Consider the following 21,311-nt stretch of genomic DNA (forward strand, 5'->3'; position numbering starts at 1 on the left):
CTCAGGGTTGTGTCCTAAGCCCCCTGCTCTACTCACTGTACACCTACGACTGCACAGCCACTTCCAGCTCCACCATCATTGTCAAGTTTGCTGACGACACCGTTGTCACGGGCCTGATCTCGGACAACGATGAGAGGGCCTACCTGGAGGAGATTAAACACCTGGAAAACTGGTGCCAGGAAAATAATCTCCTCCTAAACGTCAGTGAGACAAAGGAGCTGATCGTGGATTGCAGCAAGAAGCAGGAGCGGCACTACCAACCCGTGAGGATCAGTGGAACCACGGTGGAAAGAGTAGATAGTTTCAGGTACCTTGGTGTTCACATCTCGCAGGACCTGTCCTGGTCCCGCCATACCAACTCCCTGGCAAAGAAGGCTCGTCAGCGTCTTTACCACCTCAGACGCCTAAGAGACTTCAGACTGCCCTCCAAGGTACTGCGGAACTTCTACACCTGCACTATCGAGAGCATCCTCACGGGGAACATCACAGTGTGGTTTGGGAACAGCAACAAGCAGGACAGACAAACACTCCAAAGGGTAGTGCGTTCAGCAGAGCGCATCACTCATACGGAACTTCCTGACCTGCAGACCATCTACTACAAGCGGTGCCAGACCAAGGCCAGGAGGATTGTGAAGGACCCCACCCATCCCAACAATAGGCTCTTCTCTCTGTTGAGGTCAGGGAAGTGCTTTCGCTCCCTGAAGACCAAGACAGAGAGACGGAAGAGGAGCTTCTTCCCACAGGCCGTTCGGGCACTGAATCAGGGAAACTGATAAACTGTGGGGACTACCACCACCATGTAACATAACTGTAAATATGTTCAAATTCCCACCATGTAACATATAACTGTAAATGCCATGGCAAGCATATACAAAAAGAGAACTAGAGGACAGTGTGCACTCATTCTTCCAGCAAAGCCATCAGGAAAGAAACATTCCCTCACACTACACGCAGGAGTCGAAACGGCATGGGGACCCCCGCTGGATTTCAAGTGCAACGCCGTAACCTCCCGACCATCGCAGCTGTCGCACAGCTTGGGCACTTCGGGGTTAAGTCCTAGGTCTTCCTCAAGTTCAATTAAGAGTCCCCATCTGTCATTGATTCAGGGTTGTAAATGGCCTGAGATGTAAATTCAAAGATTTGGGAATCTCACAAATGGTCCACTCGCTATTTTAGCAAGCTAATGTCAATTCTAGTTGAACAGGTGCTCAAAAGCTTGTCAGAGTATTAGATTGATTCGCTACCTACAACACTAACGTGGTATCCAAGGTTTCCAAGGCGAAGATGTGGGACGGCTCAAGGTGGCTCAGCAATTTTGCATGCACACTGCTTTAAAAAAAAAATCAAAAAAATCACACCTAGCTGATGAAGGTGTCATGTAAAGCTTTCAAAGGAATGCTATTAGTACATTTGAGCAGAAATGTAAGTCAACAAATTTGAAACTTGCACATTGATAATAAATTAGTGCAGGACATCGCTTGACCTAAGTTGAATGTTGACAAGAGAGTGCAGCTCAGTACAGGAATTTGCAATAGAATAATCAAACATATTGCAAAGAGAGTCAAAGCCAAATCTGATAAAAATATTCCATATGACCTAACTCATAGTGTAGAGCAATCACGTGTTTAGCACACAGGGATAGCCAAAATGCTTTGAATATTTTGCATTTTTACAAGAATTGGAAAAGAAATACAAATGATAAGCCAGCACACCGACATTGTTAAAAGAGGAGAAAGAAGACTGGGTCAACATCACCAGAATGTGTTTAAAAACCTTTTTGTTCTAGGCGCACTGACATAAAATACTTCAAAACCTGTGGGACGTGTACATCTCAGTCTGTTTCTTTTGGCGTGCATGTAGCTGTCCTCGTTAGTATAGTGGATAGTATCTCCGCCTGTCACGCGGAAGACCGGGGTTCGATTCCCCGACGGGGAGAGTTCCTACTTCAGTGCACTGCAGAGGAACTTCTGACTTGGCACCCTTTTCAGGAAGGATAAAGTTGAATCCTATGCCCACGTTTGCTCTAGATTCATCTACATAGATGAATAAAGACGCTCGCACATTGTAGATCAATCCTTTGATAAAGCACCCTAGAGAGAATTTGGTGCCCATTGGTGATGTTATCTCTAAGCAGGCGTGACAAAACCTGCATACAACCAAGGCTGAGACTTAAGAGGATGGAAAGATTTTTTCAATTTCATAAACTACATCAGATGCTTTACTGGTGTCGAATATTGTAAGACATTAAATGTGGTGACTTGACTATGACTTGAAGGGAAGTACTTGGTAACTGCATCTTGCCTTTGGATTGTACGTGTTCACTTTTGACTTGTGTCGGGACTTGAGTGTCAAGTCTTGAGATGTACTTGTTACATTTACATTTACATTTATGGCATTTAACAGGCGCTCTTATCCAGTGCGACTTACAAAGGTGCTGTGTTATTTACTCATAGAATACAGCCTAGTCATTACAGTAGGTTGGAGTCCAATATAGAAATGATCGAGATTACTGTAGAAATACAGGGATCACTGCTGTTGCCTAGAAGTACAAAATGCATGAGGTCTATCTTAAACAATGATAAGTGCAATAAACAATAAGTTCTAAAGTTTGTTAGACAGCATCAGTGTAATAAATAATACTCTACATTAAGTGCTAATTCAGTTCTGTCAATAAAGGAGCAGGGTCATTTGTCATTTAAATATTCCATGAATAGATGGGTCTTCAGTCTGTGTTTGAAGCCTGCAAGGGACTCCGCTGTCCGGACAGCAAGCGGAAGTTAATTCCACCATCTGTGAGCCAGGACAGGAAATAGTCTCAACGCTTGTCTTCCATGAGACTTGAAGCATGGCATTTCAAGCCAAGCCATACTTGAGGTTCGAAGAACGCGAGGTTACGAATCGGGCTTTGACCATTAACTCAATGTATGAAGGGGCTGGCCCATTTTTGGCTTGGTAGGCAAGCATCAAGATTTTAAATCTGAGGTGTGCAGCTACTGGAAGCCAATGAAGGGAGCGCAGCAGCGGGGTAACACAGTTCAGCATTTAACACTATCATCCCCTCCCTGCTCACTACTAAGTTGGAGGATCTAGGACTGCATACATCCCTGTGCGACTGGATCTCCAACTTCCTAACAGACAGACCACAATCAGTACGGGTGGGCAACCGTGCCTCATCCACCCTCACCCTCAGCACTGGAGCTCCTCAGGGTTGTGTCCTAAGCCCCCTGCTCTACTCACTGTACACCTACGACTGCACAGCCACTTCCAGCTCCACCATCATTGTCAAGTTTGCTGACGACACCGTTGTCACGGGCCTGATCTCGGACAACGATGAGAGGGCCTACCTGGAGGAGATTAAACACCTGGAAAACTGGTGCCAGGAAAATAATCTCCTCCTAAACGTCAGTGAGACAAAGGAGCTGATCGTGGATTGCAGCAAGAAGCAGGAGCGGCACTACCAACCCGTGAGGATCAGTGGAACCACGGTGGAAAGAGTAGATAGTTTCAGGTACCTTGGTGTTCACATCTCGCAGGACCTGTCCTGGTCCCGCCATACCAACTCCCTGGCAAAGAAGGCTCGTCAGCGTCTTTACCACCTCAGACGCCTAAGAGACTTCAGACTGCCCTCCAAGGTACTGCGGAACTTCTACACCTGCACTATCGAGAGCATCCTCACGGGGAACATCACAGTGTGGTTTGGGAACAGCAACAAGCAGGACAGACAAACACTCCAAAGGGTAGTGCGTTCAGCAGAGCGCATCACTCATACGGAACTTCCTGACCTGCAGACCATCTACTACAAGCGGTGCCAGACCAAGGCCAGGAGGATTGTGAAGGACCCCACCCATCCCAACAATAGGCTCTTCTCTCTGTTGAGGTCAGGGAAGTGCTTTCGCTCCCTGAAGACCAAGACAGAGAGACGGAAGAGGAGCTTCTTCCCACAGGCCGTTCGGGCACTGAATCAGGGAAACTGATAAACTGTGGGGACTACCACCACCATGTAACATAACTGTAAATATGTTCAAATTCCCACCATGTAACATATAACTGTAAATGCCATGGCAAGCATATACAAAAAGAGAACTAGAGGACAGTGTGCACTCATTCTTCCAGCAAAGCCATCAGGAAAGAAACATTCCCTCACACTACACGCAGGAGTCGAAACGGCATGGGGACCCCCGCTGGATTTCAAGTGCAACGCCGTAACCTCCCGACCATCGCAGCTGTCGCACAGCTTGGGCACTTCGGGGTTAAGTCCTAGGTCTTCCTCAAGTTCAATTAAGAGTCCCCATCTGTCATTGATTCAGGGTTGTAAATGGCCTGAGATGTAAATTCAAAGATTTGGGAATCTCACAAATGGTCCACTCGCTATTTTAGCAAGCTAATGTCAATTCTAGTTGAACAGGTGCTCAAAAGCTTGTCAGAGTATTAGATTGATTCGCTACCTACAACACTAACGTGGTATCCAAGGTTTCCAAGGCGAAGATGTGGGACGGCTCAAGGTGGCTCAGCAATTTTGCATGCACACTGCTTTAAAAAAAAAATCAAAAAAATCACACCTAGCTGATGAAGGTGTCATGTAAAGCTTTCAAAGGAATGCTATTAGTACATTTGAGCAGAAATGTAAGTCAACAAATTTGAAACTTGCACATTGATAATAAATTAGTGCAGGACATCGCTTGACCTAAGTTGAATGTTGACAAGAGAGTGCAGCTCAGTACAGGAATTTGCAATAGAATAATCAAACATATTGCAAAGAGAGTCAAAGCCAAATCTGATAAAAATATTCCATATGACCTAACTCATAGTGTAGAGCAATCACGTGTTTAGCACACAGGGATAGCCAAAATGCTTTGAATATTTTGCATTTTTACAAGAATTGGAAAAGAAATACAAATGATAAGCCAGCACACCGACATTGTTAAAAGAGGAGAAAGAAGACTGGGTCAACATCACCAGAATGTGTTTAAAAACCTTTTTGTTCTAGGCGCACTGACATAAAATACTTCAAAACCTGTGGGACGTGTACATCTCAGTCTGTTTCTTTTGGCGTGCATGTAGCTGTCCTCGTTAGTATAGTGGATAGTATCTCCGCCTGTCACGCGGAAGACCGGGGTTCGATTCCCCGACGGGGAGAGTTCCTACTTCAGTGCACTGCAGAGGAACTTCTGACTTGGCACCCTTTTCAGGAAGGATAAAGTTGAATCCTATGCCCACGTTTGCTCTAGATTCATCTACATAGATGAATAAAGACACTCGCACATTGTAGATCAATCCTTTGATAAAGCACCCTAGAGAGAATTTGGTGCCCATTGGTGATGTTATCTCTAAGCAGGCGTGACAAAACCTGCATACAACCAAGGCTGAGACTTAAGAGGATGGAAAGATTTTTTCAATTTCATAAACTACATCAGATGCTTTACTGGTGTCGAATATTGTAAGACATTAAATGTGGTGACTTGACTATGACTTGAAGGGAAGTACTTGGTAACTGCATCTTGCCTTTGGATTGTACGTGTTCACTTTTGACTTGTGTCGGGACTTGAGTGTCAAGTCTTGAGATGTACTTGTTACATTTACATTTACATTTATGGCATTTAACAGGCGCTCTTATCCAGTGCGACTTACAAAGGTGCTGTGTTATTTACTCATAGAATACAGCCTAGTCATTACAGTAGGTTGGAGTCCAATATAGAAATGATCGAGATTACTGTAGAAATACAGGGATCACTGCTGTTGCCTAGAAGTACAAAATGCATGAGGTCTATCTTAAACAATGATAAGTGCAATAAACAATAAGTTCTAAAGTTTGTTAGACAGCATCAGTGTAATAAATAATACTCTACATTAAGTGCTAATTCAGTTCTGTCAATAAAGGAGCAGGGTCATTTGTCATTTAAATATTCCATGAATAGATGGGTCTTCAGTCTGTGTTTGAAGCCTGCAAGGGACTCCGCTGTCCGGACAGCAAGCGGAAGTTAATTCCACCATCTGTGAGCCAGGACAGGAAATAGTCTCAACGCTTGTCTTCCATGAGACTTGAAGCATGGCATTTCAAGCCAAGCCATACTTGAGGTTCGAAGAACGCGAGGTTACGAATCGGGCTTTGACCATTAACTCAATGTATGAAGGGGCTGGCCCATTTTTGGCTTGGTAGGCAAGCATCAAGATTTTAAATCTGAGGTGTGCAGCTACTGGAAGCCAATGAAGGGAGCGCAGCAGCGGGGTAACACAGTTCAGCATTTAACACTATCATCCCCTCCCTGCTCACTACTAAGTTGGAGGATCTAGGACTGCATACATCCCTGTGCGACTGGATCTCCAACTTCCTAACAGACAGACCACAATCAGTACGGGTGGGCAACCGTGCCTCATCCACCCTCACCCTCAGCACTGGAGCTCCTCAGGGTTGTGTCCTAAGCCCCCTGCTCTACTCACTGTACACCTACGACTGCACAGCCACTTCCAGCTCCACCATCATTGTCAAGTTTGCTGACGACACCGTTGTCACGGGCCTGATCTCGGACAACGATGAGAGGGCCTACCTGGAGGAGATTAAACACCTGGAAAACTGGTGCCAGGAAAATAATCTCCTCCTAAACGTCAGTGAGACAAAGGAGCTGATCGTGGATTGCAGCAAGAAGCAGGAGCGGCACTACCAACCCGTGAGGATCAGTGGAACCACGGTGGAAAGAGTAGATAGTTTCAGGTACCTTGGTGTTCACATCTCGCAGGACCTGTCCTGGTCCCGCCATACCAACTCCCTGGCAAAGAAGGCTCGTCAGCGTCTTTACCACCTCAGACGCCTAAGAGACTTCAGACTGCCCTCCAAGGTACTGCGGAACTTCTACACCTGCACTATCGAGAGCATCCTCACGGGGAACATCACAGTGTGGTTTGGGAACAGCAACAAGCAGGACAGACAAACACTCCAAAGGGTAGTGCGTTCAGCAGAGCGCATCACTCATACGGAACTTCCTGACCTGCAGACCATCTACTACAAGCGGTGCCAGACCAAGGCCAGGAGGATTGTGAAGGACCCCACCCATCCCAACAATAGGCTCTTCTCTCTGTTGAGGTCAGGGAAGTGCTTTCGCTCCCTGAAGACCAAGACAGAGAGACGGAAGAGGAGCTTCTTCCCACAGGCCGTTCGGGCACTGAATCAGGGAAACTGATAAACTGTGGGGACTACCACCACCATGTAACATAACTGTAAATATGTTCAAATTCCCACCATGTAACATATAACTGTAAATGCCATGGCAAGCATATACAAAAAGAGAACTAGAGGACAGTGTGCACTCATTCTTCCAGCAAAGCCATCAGGAAAGAAACATTCCCTCACACTACACGCAGGAGTCGAAACGGCATGGGGACCCCCGCTGGATTTCAAGTGCAACGCCGTAACCTCCCGACCATCGCAGCTGTCGCACAGCTTGGGCACTTCGGGGTTAAGTCCTAGGTCTTCCTCAAGTTCAATTAAGAGTCCCCATCTGTCATTGATTCAGGGTTGTAAATGGCCTGAGATGTAAATTCAAAGATTTGGGAATCTCACAAATGGTCCACTCGCTATTTTAGCAAGCTAATGTCAATTCTAGTTGAACAGGTGCTCAAAAGCTTGTCAGAGTATTAGATTGATTCGCTACCTACAACACTAACGTGGTATCCAAGGTTTCCAAGGCGAAGATGTGGGACGGCTCAAGGTGGCTCAGCAATTTTGCATGCACACTGCTTTAAAAAAAAAATCAAAAAAATCACACCTAGCTGATGAAGGTGTCATGTAAAGCTTTCAAAGGAATGCTATTAGTACATTTGAGCAGAAATGTAAGTCAACAAATTTGAAACTTGCACATTGATAATAAATTAGTGCAGGACATCGCTTGACCTAAGTTGAATGTTGACAAGAGAGTGCAGCTCAGTACAGGAATTTGCAATAGAATAATCAAACATATTGCAAAGAGAGTCAAAGCCAAATCTGATAAAAATATTCCATATGACCTAACTCATAGTGTAGAGCAATCACGTGTTTAGCACACAGGGATAGCCAAAATGCTTTGAATATTTTGCATTTTTACAAGAATTGGAAAAGAAATACAAATGATAAGCCAGCACACCGACATTGTTAAAAGAGGAGAAAGAAGACTGGGTCAACATCACCAGAATGTGTTTAAAAACCTTTTTGTTCTAGGCGCACTGACATAAAATACTTCAAAACCTGTGGGACGTGTACATCTCAGTCTGTTTCTTTTGGCGGTGCATGTAGCTGTCCTCGTTAGTATAGTGGATAGTATCTCCGCCTGTCACGCGGAAGACCGGGGTTCGATTCCCCGACGGGGAGAGTTCCTACTTCAGTGCACTGCAGAGGAACTTCTGACTTGGCACCCTTTTCAGGAAGGATAAAGTTGAATCCTATGCCCACGTTTGCTCTAGATTCATCTACATAGATGAATAAAGACACTCGCACATTGTAGATCAATCCTTTGATAAAGCACCCTAGAGAGAATTTGGTGCCCATTGGTGATGTTATCTCTAAGCAGGCGTGACAAAACCTGCATACAACCAAGGCTGAGACTTAAGAGGATGGAAAGATTTTTTCAATTTCATAAACTACATCAGATGCTTTACTGGTGTCGAATATTGTAAGACATTAAATGTGGTGACTTGACTATGACTTGAAGGGAAGTACTTGGTAACTGCATCTTGCCTTTGGATTGTACGTGTTCACTTTTGACTTGTGTCGGGACTTGAGTGTCAAGTCTTGAGATGTACTTGTTACATTTACATTTACATTTATGGCATTTAACAGGCGCTCTTATCCAGTGCGACTTACAAAGGTGCTGTGTTATTTACTCATAGAATACAGCCTAGTCATTACAGTAGGTTGGAGTCCAATATAGAAATGATCGAGATTACTGTAGAAATACAGGGATCACTGCTGTTGCCTAGAAGTACAAAATGCATGAGGTCTATCTTAAACAATGATAAGTGCAATAAACAATAAGTTCTTAACCCTTAACCCTTAACCCTAACCCTAACCCTAACCCTTCACTTAATCATTAAATCACTAAAAGCATGTTGAACTGTGCTCTTCATGTATGTTGGCTAAATCGTTGTCATCTCCTTCATTTCATCTGCTTATTTCCTTAACATAGCTGCACATAACGACCTAGATTTGCTTGACGCTGCTGTCATCATCGAGGGGCGGGTCTGGGAGTGGCTCACGCTTCAGTAGCACTCGATGCTTTTAGGCTTCGGTAGCGTTAGATACTTTCAGGGTTCTTGGCTGTCGTCCCCGCAGGCCGATGTGCACCTGTGCCGTGATGTTGAGTGACATCTTTTGCCCTTTTCTAAGCTCATTAACGCATGTTTTTCCAGCTCCCTCTTCCTCTGCTTCGGAGGTCCTTGCCCCACCCGAGCGCTCCCTGCCAATGGCTGAACCGGAAAAGCAGCCTTCGCAAATGCAGCCAGTGCCCACTGCTGAGGTGAGCGGCACCAGCCCGCCTTGGTGCTTTTGTGGTCAGTCGAGTTAAACGGCAAGCCCATATTCACGGTACGTGCGTTTGTTCGTTTAAGTTCCTTCTGCCCGAGAGCTGGAAGCAGACACTGCCCAGAGAGCAGCATCAGTGGGTTAGCCGGCCGCTTTTCACCAGAGAACAGTCTGGGAGGCCGGCGCTGACCAAGCATCTGCGTCTGTGGTGGTTGCCTCCCGGACCCCGGCTGGTATACGCACAACCTCTGTCTTCACCCGACGCCTTCTTCCACAGCAGACTGTTTCTGTGGATGCCCTACCGCATGTGGGCATTCAAGCTGCTGTGCGTGCAGCCCGAGTGCCGTCGGCTGGGCCATAAGCTGACGGCCTGCGGGCTGTACAAGACTGTCCGGAGGGTCTTGGACTTCAGCGGCTGGTACTTCATGGCCACTGAGTACCTGGAGGGCCGCTGCTGTAAGAAGAAGGTGGCGGGCTGATCACAGGACATATTGGAGCAGCTGGACCCCATCCATCGGGAGAAGTTCCTGTTCACTTTGTATTTACATGTACAGCGCAACACAAGTCCTAAGCACTCCAAAAAAAAAGGTGTTCAACCATATGAGAGCAGTAAACGTTTGTGTGCTTCAGTCCAAAAGTGTATGTTTCTTTCTTTTATTTTTAGGAGAGCCTGGGACCTGATGGTGTTCCAGGCTACCATCACATAGTAAACCTGGCCGACAGTCTGGTGGACCTGCGTCACCAGGCCTTTGTGACACAGCAGAGGGTAGACAGCATCGTCGCTCTCTGGGACAAATGGCCGGAGAGTGACACGGGCAGCGTTGCCTAGCTACCACGTCACAGAGACCGACTTATTAAGGGACGGTTTAAAAGCAGCCACTCTAAGACCTCTGTTGTAGCTGGAACAGAGAGTCTGAAGCGGTAAGCGCACTCTCCATAAACCAGTGAGTTTCCTTGAGTTTCACTTGTAGCTGTATGAATAATTGGTTCTGTCTGTCTGTCTGTGTGTGCTTTTGTATCTTCACAGCTGCTTCCTTGGACAAGGAAGTGGGCCTGCTTAGTGGCCCAGCATCAGCCGCCTGGTGGAGGATGTGTGCCTGGCGCTTTGTCGGCTTCACCTGGCCGGTCAGACCATCGCCGGCACCAGGGTGAACAGGTGGGCTGCCGTCATGAGGGACTACGGCGTCATCAGAGACGTAGTCCTCGGCAGCCCCGGCCTCGTGACCCGGACCCGTATTCAACTTTTTGAGTTGAATCAGCGGACACTGACCCAGTGGTGAGTTTAGGGGGTTTTATATTGACCTCATTGGCACTGTGGACTATACAGGCTGAGTACTAATAGGCTGTGCTGCTGTTTTTGTTACAGGTACAACGCCAGGAAGAAAAAGCAGGAACAGGATGTTCTGCATCTGAGCGTTGGCCAGTCCAGCACTCCCATGGTGGCCCCAGAACCTCTCCCTCCCGCACTGAATAAGCTCCCGGAGCGTCCGACTCATGGGCACCCTGCCTTTGACTTTAACATACAGCAGGATGCGTCCGGGCAGGCTTTTCAGCGCGTCCGAGGCCAACCTCCTCTTCCTCCTGGTGAGACCCTGACAAGCTCCGGTCTGGAAGGCGACGCGGCTTCTGCCACCGCCGCCACTCCTGCTGCCCCTGCCGTGCCAGCCGGGCCCAAGGTGCCCCTGACCACGGCCTGGCGTTGAAAGAAAAAGGCAGAGGCCGAGGCTGCCGCTGCTGCCGCCGCTGCTGCAGATGGACAGATCCCCACAAAGATCCCCACAAAGCGACACAAGCATGAACACTACGCCTGCAAGCAATGTGGCCAACCTAAAATGAAAGAGTTTAGCCATAGCAGGTTTTGTGGGGTGCACTTCTGCGCTGCGGCAGGGGGGGAAATCTGAAGTTATCTTATCCTGGAAAAAGCATGTTTTAAAAGGCCATTTAAAAGGCCAGGCACGATTGTTGGAAATTTACCAGAAAAACACTGTGTATTCAGCATGAGATTTCTGGCGAACGGTTGCATGTAGATGGCTGAAAATCGGTAAGCAGGTACCTAAGAAATATTACTTTGATAAATGTACTGTACTTTAAGAATATTTGATGCTATCAAATGATTTATTTGAGTATGCAAGTTTGAGCCCGCCGGCAGGGCCCGCTACGGGGCCATTTTAAAAGGGCAGCTGCGTAGCTCTGTAATACCTTTACCTTGACGCTGGGGGCAAGGTGATCTAGTGCAACATGTTGTGTTATTTGTTATTTGTTATTTGTACCTAAAACTGGGTGCCGGGTATTTTTTAAAATAGATCGACTCGTTGCGGACATAGACAACGGACGACGAGGTGGTCTTAAATTTGCAGCTTTTGATGAATGAGTCCTTCTTTGTGAGCATTGTGCTTATAATCATTTGTTGAAAAAAAGTGCTGTGATTTGTATTTATACCTTTCTATGTAGCATGCAAGATTTCAGTCAGTGACACCCTCTTTTAACAAGTTCTTTTTGATTTATTACCAAATTCTAAATTCTGGCCCTAAACCTAGCTAAGAGGAAAAAGCCTTAAAGCAACTACCAATCTGAGAGCATGAATTGATTCCACAAATAAGGTGCTTGGCTAGTTTTGGATTTCCTTTGGATCAAGGTTTTAAATGTCGGGTTAGGGTTATTGTTTGATGTAAAAATGATCAAGTTTTTTTGGGGAGACACGGGGAGGCTGGTTTTGCTCCATGAATGGGTGGAGTCGCCTTCCTGTCTTCTGACGGATCATAACGGTGACCTATGGGCTTCTGAGACCTGCCCTCTTGCAGAGACCTCTTGCCGGCACGGGCAGTTATATGTGTGCCCCATGCAGCAGTCATGACGTGCTTGTTACGGCAGCACATATACTAAAATTGGATCGATGCAGAGAAGATTAGCATGGCCCCTGCGAAAGGATGACACGCAAATCCGTGAAGCGCTCCACATTTTTGGCCAGCGGAGATGTGGCATGCCAATCCAGCAGGTCCTGCCATCTGCCGACCAAGAATTATGACGATACCGCTTCACTTATAAAACTAGCACCTTTTCTACGGCTCAACGTCACATTCCAAAGACAGTCTAAGTTAGGAGCATAACTTCAAGATTGAGCAAAATACATTAAACTGTAGGGTATGGCTAAAGCACTGCACACACACTGTGATTTTCAATAACGAACTAATGGAGATGTCACTGACTGGTTTTTAGTTGTTGTTTAAATACAGAAATCAACAAAAAGTCACAGACTCTCTCCACACCTAGATTTCAGTCCCAAATTTTTGTTGCATCACTTTAATTTACTCTCCAACTGACATGCTTAAATGTGAAGTGCAGAGATTAATCAAATACTATCTGTTAGCACCTGGGACTACCAGTTGCTGTAAGCTTCTCTTGCATCACTTTAATTTACTTTCAAGATAACATGCTAGAATGTGAAGTGCAGTGATTAATAAAAAAACTCTGTTAGTGCCTCCGAATACCAGATGTTGTAAGCTTTTATTGCATCACTTTACTTTACTTTCCTGCTAACATGCTTGAAAGTGAAGTGCAGTGATTAATTAAAAAAAATTGTTAGATTGGTCATTGATCATATTTGCTATGAATAGGCAATTTGATAAGGCATTTAAGGCTTATGGCCACACCAGCTTGAGAACGCCCAATCTCCTCTGACCTTGGAAGCTAAGCAAGTTTGGGCCTGGTTAGTACTGAGTTGGGACCCTACCTAGGAATACCAGGTGCTGTAGGCTTTTCTTGCATCACTTTAATTTACTTTCAAGCTAACATGCTAGAATGTGAAGTGCAGTGATTAATAAAAACAGTCAGCCACTGAGAATACCAGATGCTATGTTTTTCTTTCATCACTTTAATTTACTCTTCAACTGACATGCTTAAATGTGAAGTGCAGAGATTAATCAAATACTATTTGTTAGCACTTGGGACTACCAGTTGCTGTAAGCTTCTCTTGCATCACTTTAATTTACTTTCAAGCTAACATGCTAGAATGTGAAGTACAGTGATTAATTAAAAAAAACTATCTGTTAGCACCTGGAACTACCAGTTGCTGTAAACTTCTCTTGCATCACTTTAATTTACTTTCAAGGTAACATGCTAGAATGTGAAGTACAGTGATTAATAAAAAAAATCAGTTAGCCACTGAGAATACCAAATGCTATAAGTTTTTCTTGCATCACTTTAATTTACTCTTCAACTGACATGCTTAAATGTGAAGTGCAGAGATTAATCAAATACTATCTGTTAGCACCTGGAACTACTAGTTGCTGTAAGCTTCTCTTGCATCACTTTAATTTACTTTCAAGGTAACATGCTAGAATGTGAAGTGCAGTGATTAATTAAAAAAAATCAGTTAGCCACTGAGAATACCAGATGCTATAAGTTTTTCTTGCATCTCTTTAATTTACTCTTTAACTGATATGCTTAAATGTGAAGTGCAGAGATTAATCAAATACTATCTGTTAGCACCTGGGACTACCAGTTGCTGTAAGCTTAGGCCACCTAACCCCTAACCCTAAACCCTAACCCTAACCCTATGGATGTTGTGGTGGTACAGGTGAAGATCAGGTCTAGAACATTGCCCACTTTGTGAGTCAGAGGAGAATGGTTGAGGGTGAGGTTGAATGCTCTCAACAGCGGAAGGATGCAGGAGGAATGTATCTTGTCTGATGGAAGGTTGAAGTCTCCAAGGAGAATGAGTGGATTTCCTTCGATGGCGAATTGACTCAGGAAGATGTCGAGCTCATCAATGAAGTGATCTAGGAAACATGGAGGGCAGTAAATGACAATAATAAGAAGTTTGGTGGGGAAAGACCCTCTAATGGCATGAAATTCAAAAGATAAATTGGAAAGAGGAAGTTGGAAAGAGGAAAGTGGAGTGAAATGCCACTCTCGAGACAATAGTAAACCTGTGCCACCACCCCTGCCGAAATGCCTCAGAGAATGGGTAAATGAAAAGGCAGAGGACAGGGCAGCCAAGGTCACCGAGTTCTCAGGGTGATCCATGTTTCTCTTAGAGCCAGGAAGTGTTGGGATTGGAGGGATTTGCAATGTTTCTGAAGTTGCTTGTGTTTACAAAATGTAGCGCGTGTTGTCATTTTGATGAATATACTTTGTGTATTTGCAGCGCTTTTGTGAAATGTATCGCATGTGTTTTAATTTTGATAAACATGGTTTATGTATTTACAGCATGTTTTTTTTTTTTCATTTGCAATGCAATGGGTCTTCCTGGCCATCGGAGTTGTGGGTCACGCTCCAACGCCGCTAAAATGAAAATGTAAACGTTCATGCTGGTAAACTATCTAGATCTAATCTAAATTGTGATGTTTATAGCTACATGCATACAAAATATTATTTGAAATAAATAACAATTTAATTGTCTGTATTTAGTCAGGAACCAGAGTTGTATTACACAGTATTAGGTTGAATGGGATTGTAAAATAGTAGCTAGCTAGCCAGATATTTAGACAGAACATGGATTGTGTTAAATGAGATTTTTATCATCGTTTTTAAGGCTGCGTTATGTACAGCCTATCATAAATAAATACGCACGAATAGGCCGGTCTTTCATTCTGTATCACATATATCATGATAAAACCATGGTAACTGAAAAACGTACTTTTCACTTCCCAAAGACTTCGCGCTGGTCTCAGAATTCCACCTTTTCTCTGTCTTCTGCACATAGCAATTCTGTTGTGTTGTGAATGGATTTGCAGCATTTCTGAAGTTGCACCGGGTTGTGTTGTCATTTTGATGGATGTGCTTTGTGTATTTGCTGCACTTTTGTGAAATGTATCGCATGTGTTGTCATTTTGATGAGTATGCTTTATGGATTTGCAGTGCGATGGGTCTTCCCGGCAACCATAGTGTGTGTGGAGTGTGAATCAAGCTCCAACTTTGCTAAACTGAAAATGTAAATAAAAGCTCACTTGGGCTTTATGTAGTATTCTTTAGAAAGGCTGTTCTTTCGTCACGTTTTCGATTAAGCGCGCATGCTTAAGCACAAATGCATTTCCATACCGATGACTTCTTGGAAATGTAATTGAACTCCAAAGGGACCGCATGCTTTATCCTATTTTATATAAAGCAGAACTGAATCGCAGATTGATGCCTACTGTGTTTTACAATGTCACCTCACGTTCTCCACTGGTCAATGCAGGAACATGGTTAAATATTTTCATCAATGTTTTGCATATACATGAATGCTTGATTTATGTCTGCCATAACCTACATGAAACAATTTTAAAGCTACATTTACCAAAGTCTGTACAGTTTTCCCCAACTAATACGTATATGTAGTACTATCTAAAATATTTTGTAGATATATAGAATAACAGCAAAACCTACTGGAAGCTACACCTAGTTGAGTGGCACAAAAGAAGTGAAAGACCTGACATTATTCTTAAATCTCATTGTTTCTGGATTTACAGAGTAGTCACAGGTGAACAGCCTCCAACAGAAAACATGACATCCATCCTGCTGGAAAGAACAAACACAAAGGTGCTTGACATGAGTAGAGATTTCAGATTCTCACAAAATTCTCACAAACTGCTTTTAAACTTGTTATATTTGCATTCTTTTCAGATGGTAATGCTACAAGTTTGCTGTATATGACCTTTGTCTTTTTCTTTTCTTTAATTCTCTTCCCTTAGATATATAGTTTTATTCATGGAACATTATGGGCTGATTAAGAAGGTGTGGTTCTTCACAGTCAAGCATTTCCTCATACTGAGCTTGGGTGCTGTGTGTGCTGAGTGTTGAGCAAAACTTGGCTGGCCACTGCAGGTGTGTACAGGGAAGGAGAGTGAGCTGAGTTTGATCCCAGTGATGAGTCCCTGTCGGGCCTGCGGGGCTGCCTGTAACTCTGGCCCTCATCTATCACTGTGCTCGGGAGCTCTGCTGCAGGTGTGGACAGTGCAAGGCAGATGAGCTGCACACCCATGTGCACATATCTGTTATGTACATTCAAGTACTTTACACAGACAGTGTGCTGCAAATATGTTTTCATAAAAATCAGCACTCATTGCATCACACAGCATGCAGAAAAGGAGAAGGATGTTCAGGCACTGCATGTCATTTGTCATACAGAGAAATGGAACTAAGGTTTACACTGGCACTTGTGCAAAATTGCTACATTATTTAAACTTTAGACTGTATGTGTGTGTAATGTTCATAGTAGCCTTGACTTTCAATTTCTGCTTTAGAATCTGAACAAAGAATGACATTATTTTAATATGTTGGCAAGTAAAATGTTTTACTTTGTGATATTTATTACCTGTTGTAATGTTTTAGACCAGTTCTCTCTCCAGAGAGATTAAGGCAACATTCTGATAAATTGAACACAGACATCAAGCAGAAAACTGAGGGGTCCAGTGGGAGAATGGAGACTCTGTTGTTATGGCTCTCAGGAACAGGCTGTTGGAACATGTCGTAACTGACGTATGTGTGTGTGTATTTGTATGTAAGCAGATACAGTGTTTCATTGTCCTACTCAGTGTGTCTTTTCCACATTGTCCAAAAGCCAAAATGGGATTTTCTAGGGTAAGATTGACAAGGTTTGATTAAACACAGTGAATTAGTTGTCTGATTACTTTAGCCGTAAACAGGATTATCTCTGTCTTACTACTTCTTTATAAAGAGAAACCTTTACCTTCCAGAACAGTGGCAGTCAGTCAAATGCAGTGGTAGCTCTGTGGTTAAGGTACATGACTAGTAATCAGAAGGTTGCCATTTGAAGTCCCACCACTGACAGGTTACTGTGTTTGGGCCCCTGAGCAAGACCCTTAAAGCTCAGTTGCCCTGTAAAACATCCTGATGTTCTTTAATGGTGAATGTCCCTGTGGCTTAAGTTTTTTTTACACTCTTTTCTTGACACATTACAGTTTTTGTAGCTGTTAGCCATCTATATGGCTATGTATGGAACTTAGTTTTAAATCACTTTCCTGTTTGTGTGCCAACCTGCGCTCAGGCATGAAAGTAGTTGTGTCCATTCGTGTGCCCAACAATCAACCACCCCCATGTTACCTGATCTGATGAGTCGGCCGACTTAGCTGCTGCTCAGAGATCTGATGAATCCCTGACACGTTGCTTTAAGTTAGTTGACAGGGAAAACAAACCGACGGGTTAATCGGAGTACGTATTTCATTTGAGATGGTGTTTTATTAAGGACATGGGTTCAGTCTGACTTTGATGAGAAGTGTAACTTTGTAGCCCAGGTAGTTCTTCCTGCGTCATACCAATCACACATATTATCACTAGCCCATGACCATCCCCTGTCTGGACACCTAGGTATCAGGGAAAAACCACTCTACAACATTTCTTTTGGCCATCGATTAGGAGTGATGTTAGACACTGTCATTCATGCCATACATGCCAGTTGGTCAGAAAACCAAATCAGGTCATTCCGTCCGCTGCTCTGTGCCCCATTCCTGTGCCCCATTGGTGAGCCCTTTGAAAGGGTGTTGGTTGATTATGTGGGCCCTTTGCCAAATTCCCGTTCTGGTAATTGCTACCTATTGACTATAATGTGTGCTACTACCAGGTACCTCGAGGCTATTTCCCTTTGATCCCTAAAATCCAAAACAGTAAGCAGAGCTGTAATTAAGTTCTGCACTACCTTTGGATTGCCCAAAGTTATACAATCCAACCAAGGCACAAACTTGACGTCACACCTGTTCTCCCAGGTGACATGTGAACTTGATATACAGCACCAATTCTTCAGTGCTTACCACCCCAATTCCCAAGGTGCTCTGGAGTGTGTTCACCAAACATTAATGAATATGTTGAGAACATACTGTTTTTAAAATGGATAAAGACGCATGAGGGAGTTCCTCTGTTGTTATTTGCAATCTGCGACTCTATACACAAGTCTATGGGTGTCACAAACACCAGGACAAAGGTAGACATAGATCCAAATGCGAGAGTTTATTAGAGTAAACAAACATGTAGGGGTTACGTTGAGAGTTGGTAGGATTGGTGTTGGAAGCTGGGAGATCATGATGCAAAGGAGTTGTCAGTCCAATCCAAGGTTGAAACCGGTAGGCAGAGTCCAGAGTGATCCAAAGGGCTAGGAGCAAGGCGTAGTCTAGGACGGAAGCAGGTAGGTAGCCAGGAATCGCAACTGGGGAATAGAACACTTGGTATACATCTGAGTGGAGCAATACATCGCAAGGTGGACTAGGAAAATGGAAGGCTATAAAGGAAACAGATGAGAGCAACAGGTGCCATCTATCAGTACTCAGGAGAGGGCGATCTATGCCTGGGTGTGGTAAGACTATTGGGCTGGGTTGAATCTGTCACAATCGGATACAGTCCAAAAATATTATTATGTGGACGTGCCGTATGTGGCCCTCTTCAAGTTTTGTCAAACCTTGTGTCTGCTCCTACTGTGTGCAGCAGTGGTGGCTCAGTGGTTAAGGTACTTTCCTTGTAATTGTAAGGTTGCTGGTTCAAGATGCCACTGTTGGGCCCCTGGGCAAGTAAATTATACAACCCTCCTAACTTTTGAGCCCTAGTCTAGGAAAAACATTCTTGGTTTATACCACAATTGGATTGTGACACCCTAAAAATGGTAGTAAATTAAACGTTAGAGACCTAAGTGCATTTTAGAAAGTTTTGTTGGTTAAATGCCTATTGAAAACAATCTGTTATTTTAGACTTTGAAAACTAATATCTCAGGAATGGTAGCACCTAGAATCAAGTGGTTTTTTGCATTAGAAAGATGTCAATCTCCTCTACAATCATTCCTATAGAGAACAGAGAGGGAGATAACTGAGAATCGAAAATGTATGAATAAAATAGACTCTTCCATAGCTAACAAACAGATCGGTCGAGGGAGCACTGATTGTAGAAGCCTGGCTGTTCTGGGACCTTGTGGAAGGTGAGGAGGCAGTCCGCTATTGGTGTAACCCCCCCCCCCCGCCCGCCCATGGAGTCCAAAGCAGTAGAAGCTTGATATCTTTCTGAAAATTAACATTTGAATTGTAGGAAATCTCTCCATCTCAGAGGAGGGTGCCTAGTGTTTGAAAGGCCAAAACATCCAATGATTCTGAGGTACACTACTGATGACGTGTCCTACAAATTCCCCATACATTAACTAAAACGACCCTTTGACCCAAACCCCTAAGCACAATAATGTGACTCCCTAAAGCACATTTCACAGGCACATGGAGAGAGATACACCTGGCAAACCCCTTAATCACTAATATTGGGGGAGTAAAATAAAAGCCCCATGCAGGGCAGTACATTTCTCTTGTTTCCCCAACACATATAGATAACCGGCTCGATGTGTAAACACCAAACCTAAGACTGACCCCTGACCCAAACCAATGCAAAACCTAATACACAAATACATAAATTCCAACATGAATTAAAAAATAAATCTATAAAAGACCCAGACAGTCCAGAGAACATACCTGGGTCATATTATCTTAAAATGCCTGCATTGCAGCCTGCCTCAGTAACAATAGTTGTTGTCTTATTCAGTGAAAACTGAATCATAGGAAAACAGTAATCAAAGGAAACAATAGCAGTGCTTAACAAGCGCCAGCCAGTGCCTCACCCTTGGCTTCTTGCTCATCCACGGCAACTGGGGTGAGGGTTGCCATTGTAAATTCACAAAATCTAAACCTGCCAGAGCCTTCAGACCAAGCACATGAGGCAGGGTCCACAGGGGGCCTTTGTAGAGCAGACTGGTTGGGGGATGTCTGTGGGCTCAGCTGGTCCGTCTGCAGCTGCCAGAGCAGCTCCTCGTTGGTTCGGCTCAGATACTTCTTTTCGCTAACCACTTTCTTCGGGTACTCCTGTAGGTTAGCGATCTACTCCGCCAACCGCTTGAGGGCAGAAGAGATGTGGTGTGATGTGTAGCCTGCTGTTAAAGGCTACAGGTATAGTACATCTGTGAAGCTAACAGAGCTTATGATATGAAGCCTTATAGAGGTTATTTGGAATGCTCTCATTCAATCAACCCTAACAAAACCCTTACAAACTTTCATGAACTCATTTGAATAACACTAACATACCTTAAGAACTTTCCTAGAATCTTTTAGGATGTTCTGAACAGATAATCCCTTAAAGGTTTAAAGGGGTCTCCCTTAAAGGTCTTAGTCCTGCTCATACCACATGCTGATGTGTGTAGAGATGTAGAGACCTGGATTTGGCCACATGCAGGTCTTTCCTCGCCTTTGGTGCTGCATTCTACTGCAGGAGAACCAGAACATGCTTCTCCACACGCGCGCGCGCACACACACACACACACACACACACACACACACACACACACACACACACACACACACACACACAGAGGGGCACACATATACACAGATACAGATTCTGTTTAATTTCTTCACATCTGCAGACTAGAGTATGCTGATATACACATGTATATGTTTTATGATGAGCCAACTGCAACTTAAAACATACATAGGGTATAGTGTTAAACCAGGTACTACATACAGAGTATATAGTTTTACCAGATGATCGTGCTGATCTTGGATCTCCTGGTTCTCCAGAGCCACTTTCAGACTCTTAATGTCCTCCTCTATGGGCTGGTATCACTCACTCTCACTCTCACTCACACACAACAATGGAAAGGTGGGAATGTGTACTGAATGTGTACTGACGCTATAAGTGAAAGGTGGAGGTACTGGTGGATGTGTACTGACACTATAAGGGATCTCTACCTGCAGTGACAGTCTGAGCTTCTCAAGATCTTCCTCCATAGATTTATTCTCCTGTTCATAGGCCATCTTCAAATCTGCCAGAGCAAGTATAATTACTACTGGATATATAAAACATACTATAT

At 44.2% G+C, this 21,311-nt stretch overlaps 4 non-coding genes and 1 pseudogene across 4 annotated transcripts; all 5 read left to right on the forward strand.

The window, feature by feature from the left end:
• The first annotated feature begins 1,863 nt into the window (after positions 1–1,863).
• Positions 1,864–1,935, forward strand: trnad-guc. Its single transcript has one exon. It is a non-coding gene; the product is annotated as a tRNA-Asp (tRNA).
• Positions 1,936–5,064: 3,129 nt separating this feature from the next.
• Positions 5,065–5,136, forward strand: trnad-guc. Its single transcript has one exon. It is a non-coding gene; the product is annotated as a tRNA-Asp (tRNA).
• A 3,130-nt stretch (positions 5,137–8,266) lies between these two features.
• trnad-guc lies at positions 8,267–8,338 on the forward strand. Its single transcript has one exon. It is a non-coding gene; the product is annotated as a tRNA-Asp (tRNA).
• Positions 8,339–12,342: 4,004 nt separating this feature from the next.
• Positions 12,343–12,449, forward strand: LOC118242365. The gene has a single exon (XR_004776807.1). It is a non-coding gene; the product is annotated as a U6 spliceosomal RNA (small nuclear RNA).
• A 674-nt stretch (positions 12,450–13,123) lies between these two features.
• On the forward strand, positions 13,124–13,242 carry LOC118242364 (annotated as a pseudogene).
• Positions 13,243–21,311: the final 8,069 nt, after the last annotated feature.

The sequence above is a fragment of the Electrophorus electricus genome, chromosome 13 (genome assembly GCF_013358815.1).
Source record: "Electrophorus electricus isolate fEleEle1 chromosome 13, fEleEle1.pri, whole genome shotgun sequence".
NCBI lineage: Eukaryota > Metazoa > Chordata > Actinopteri > Gymnotiformes > Gymnotidae > Electrophorus > Electrophorus electricus.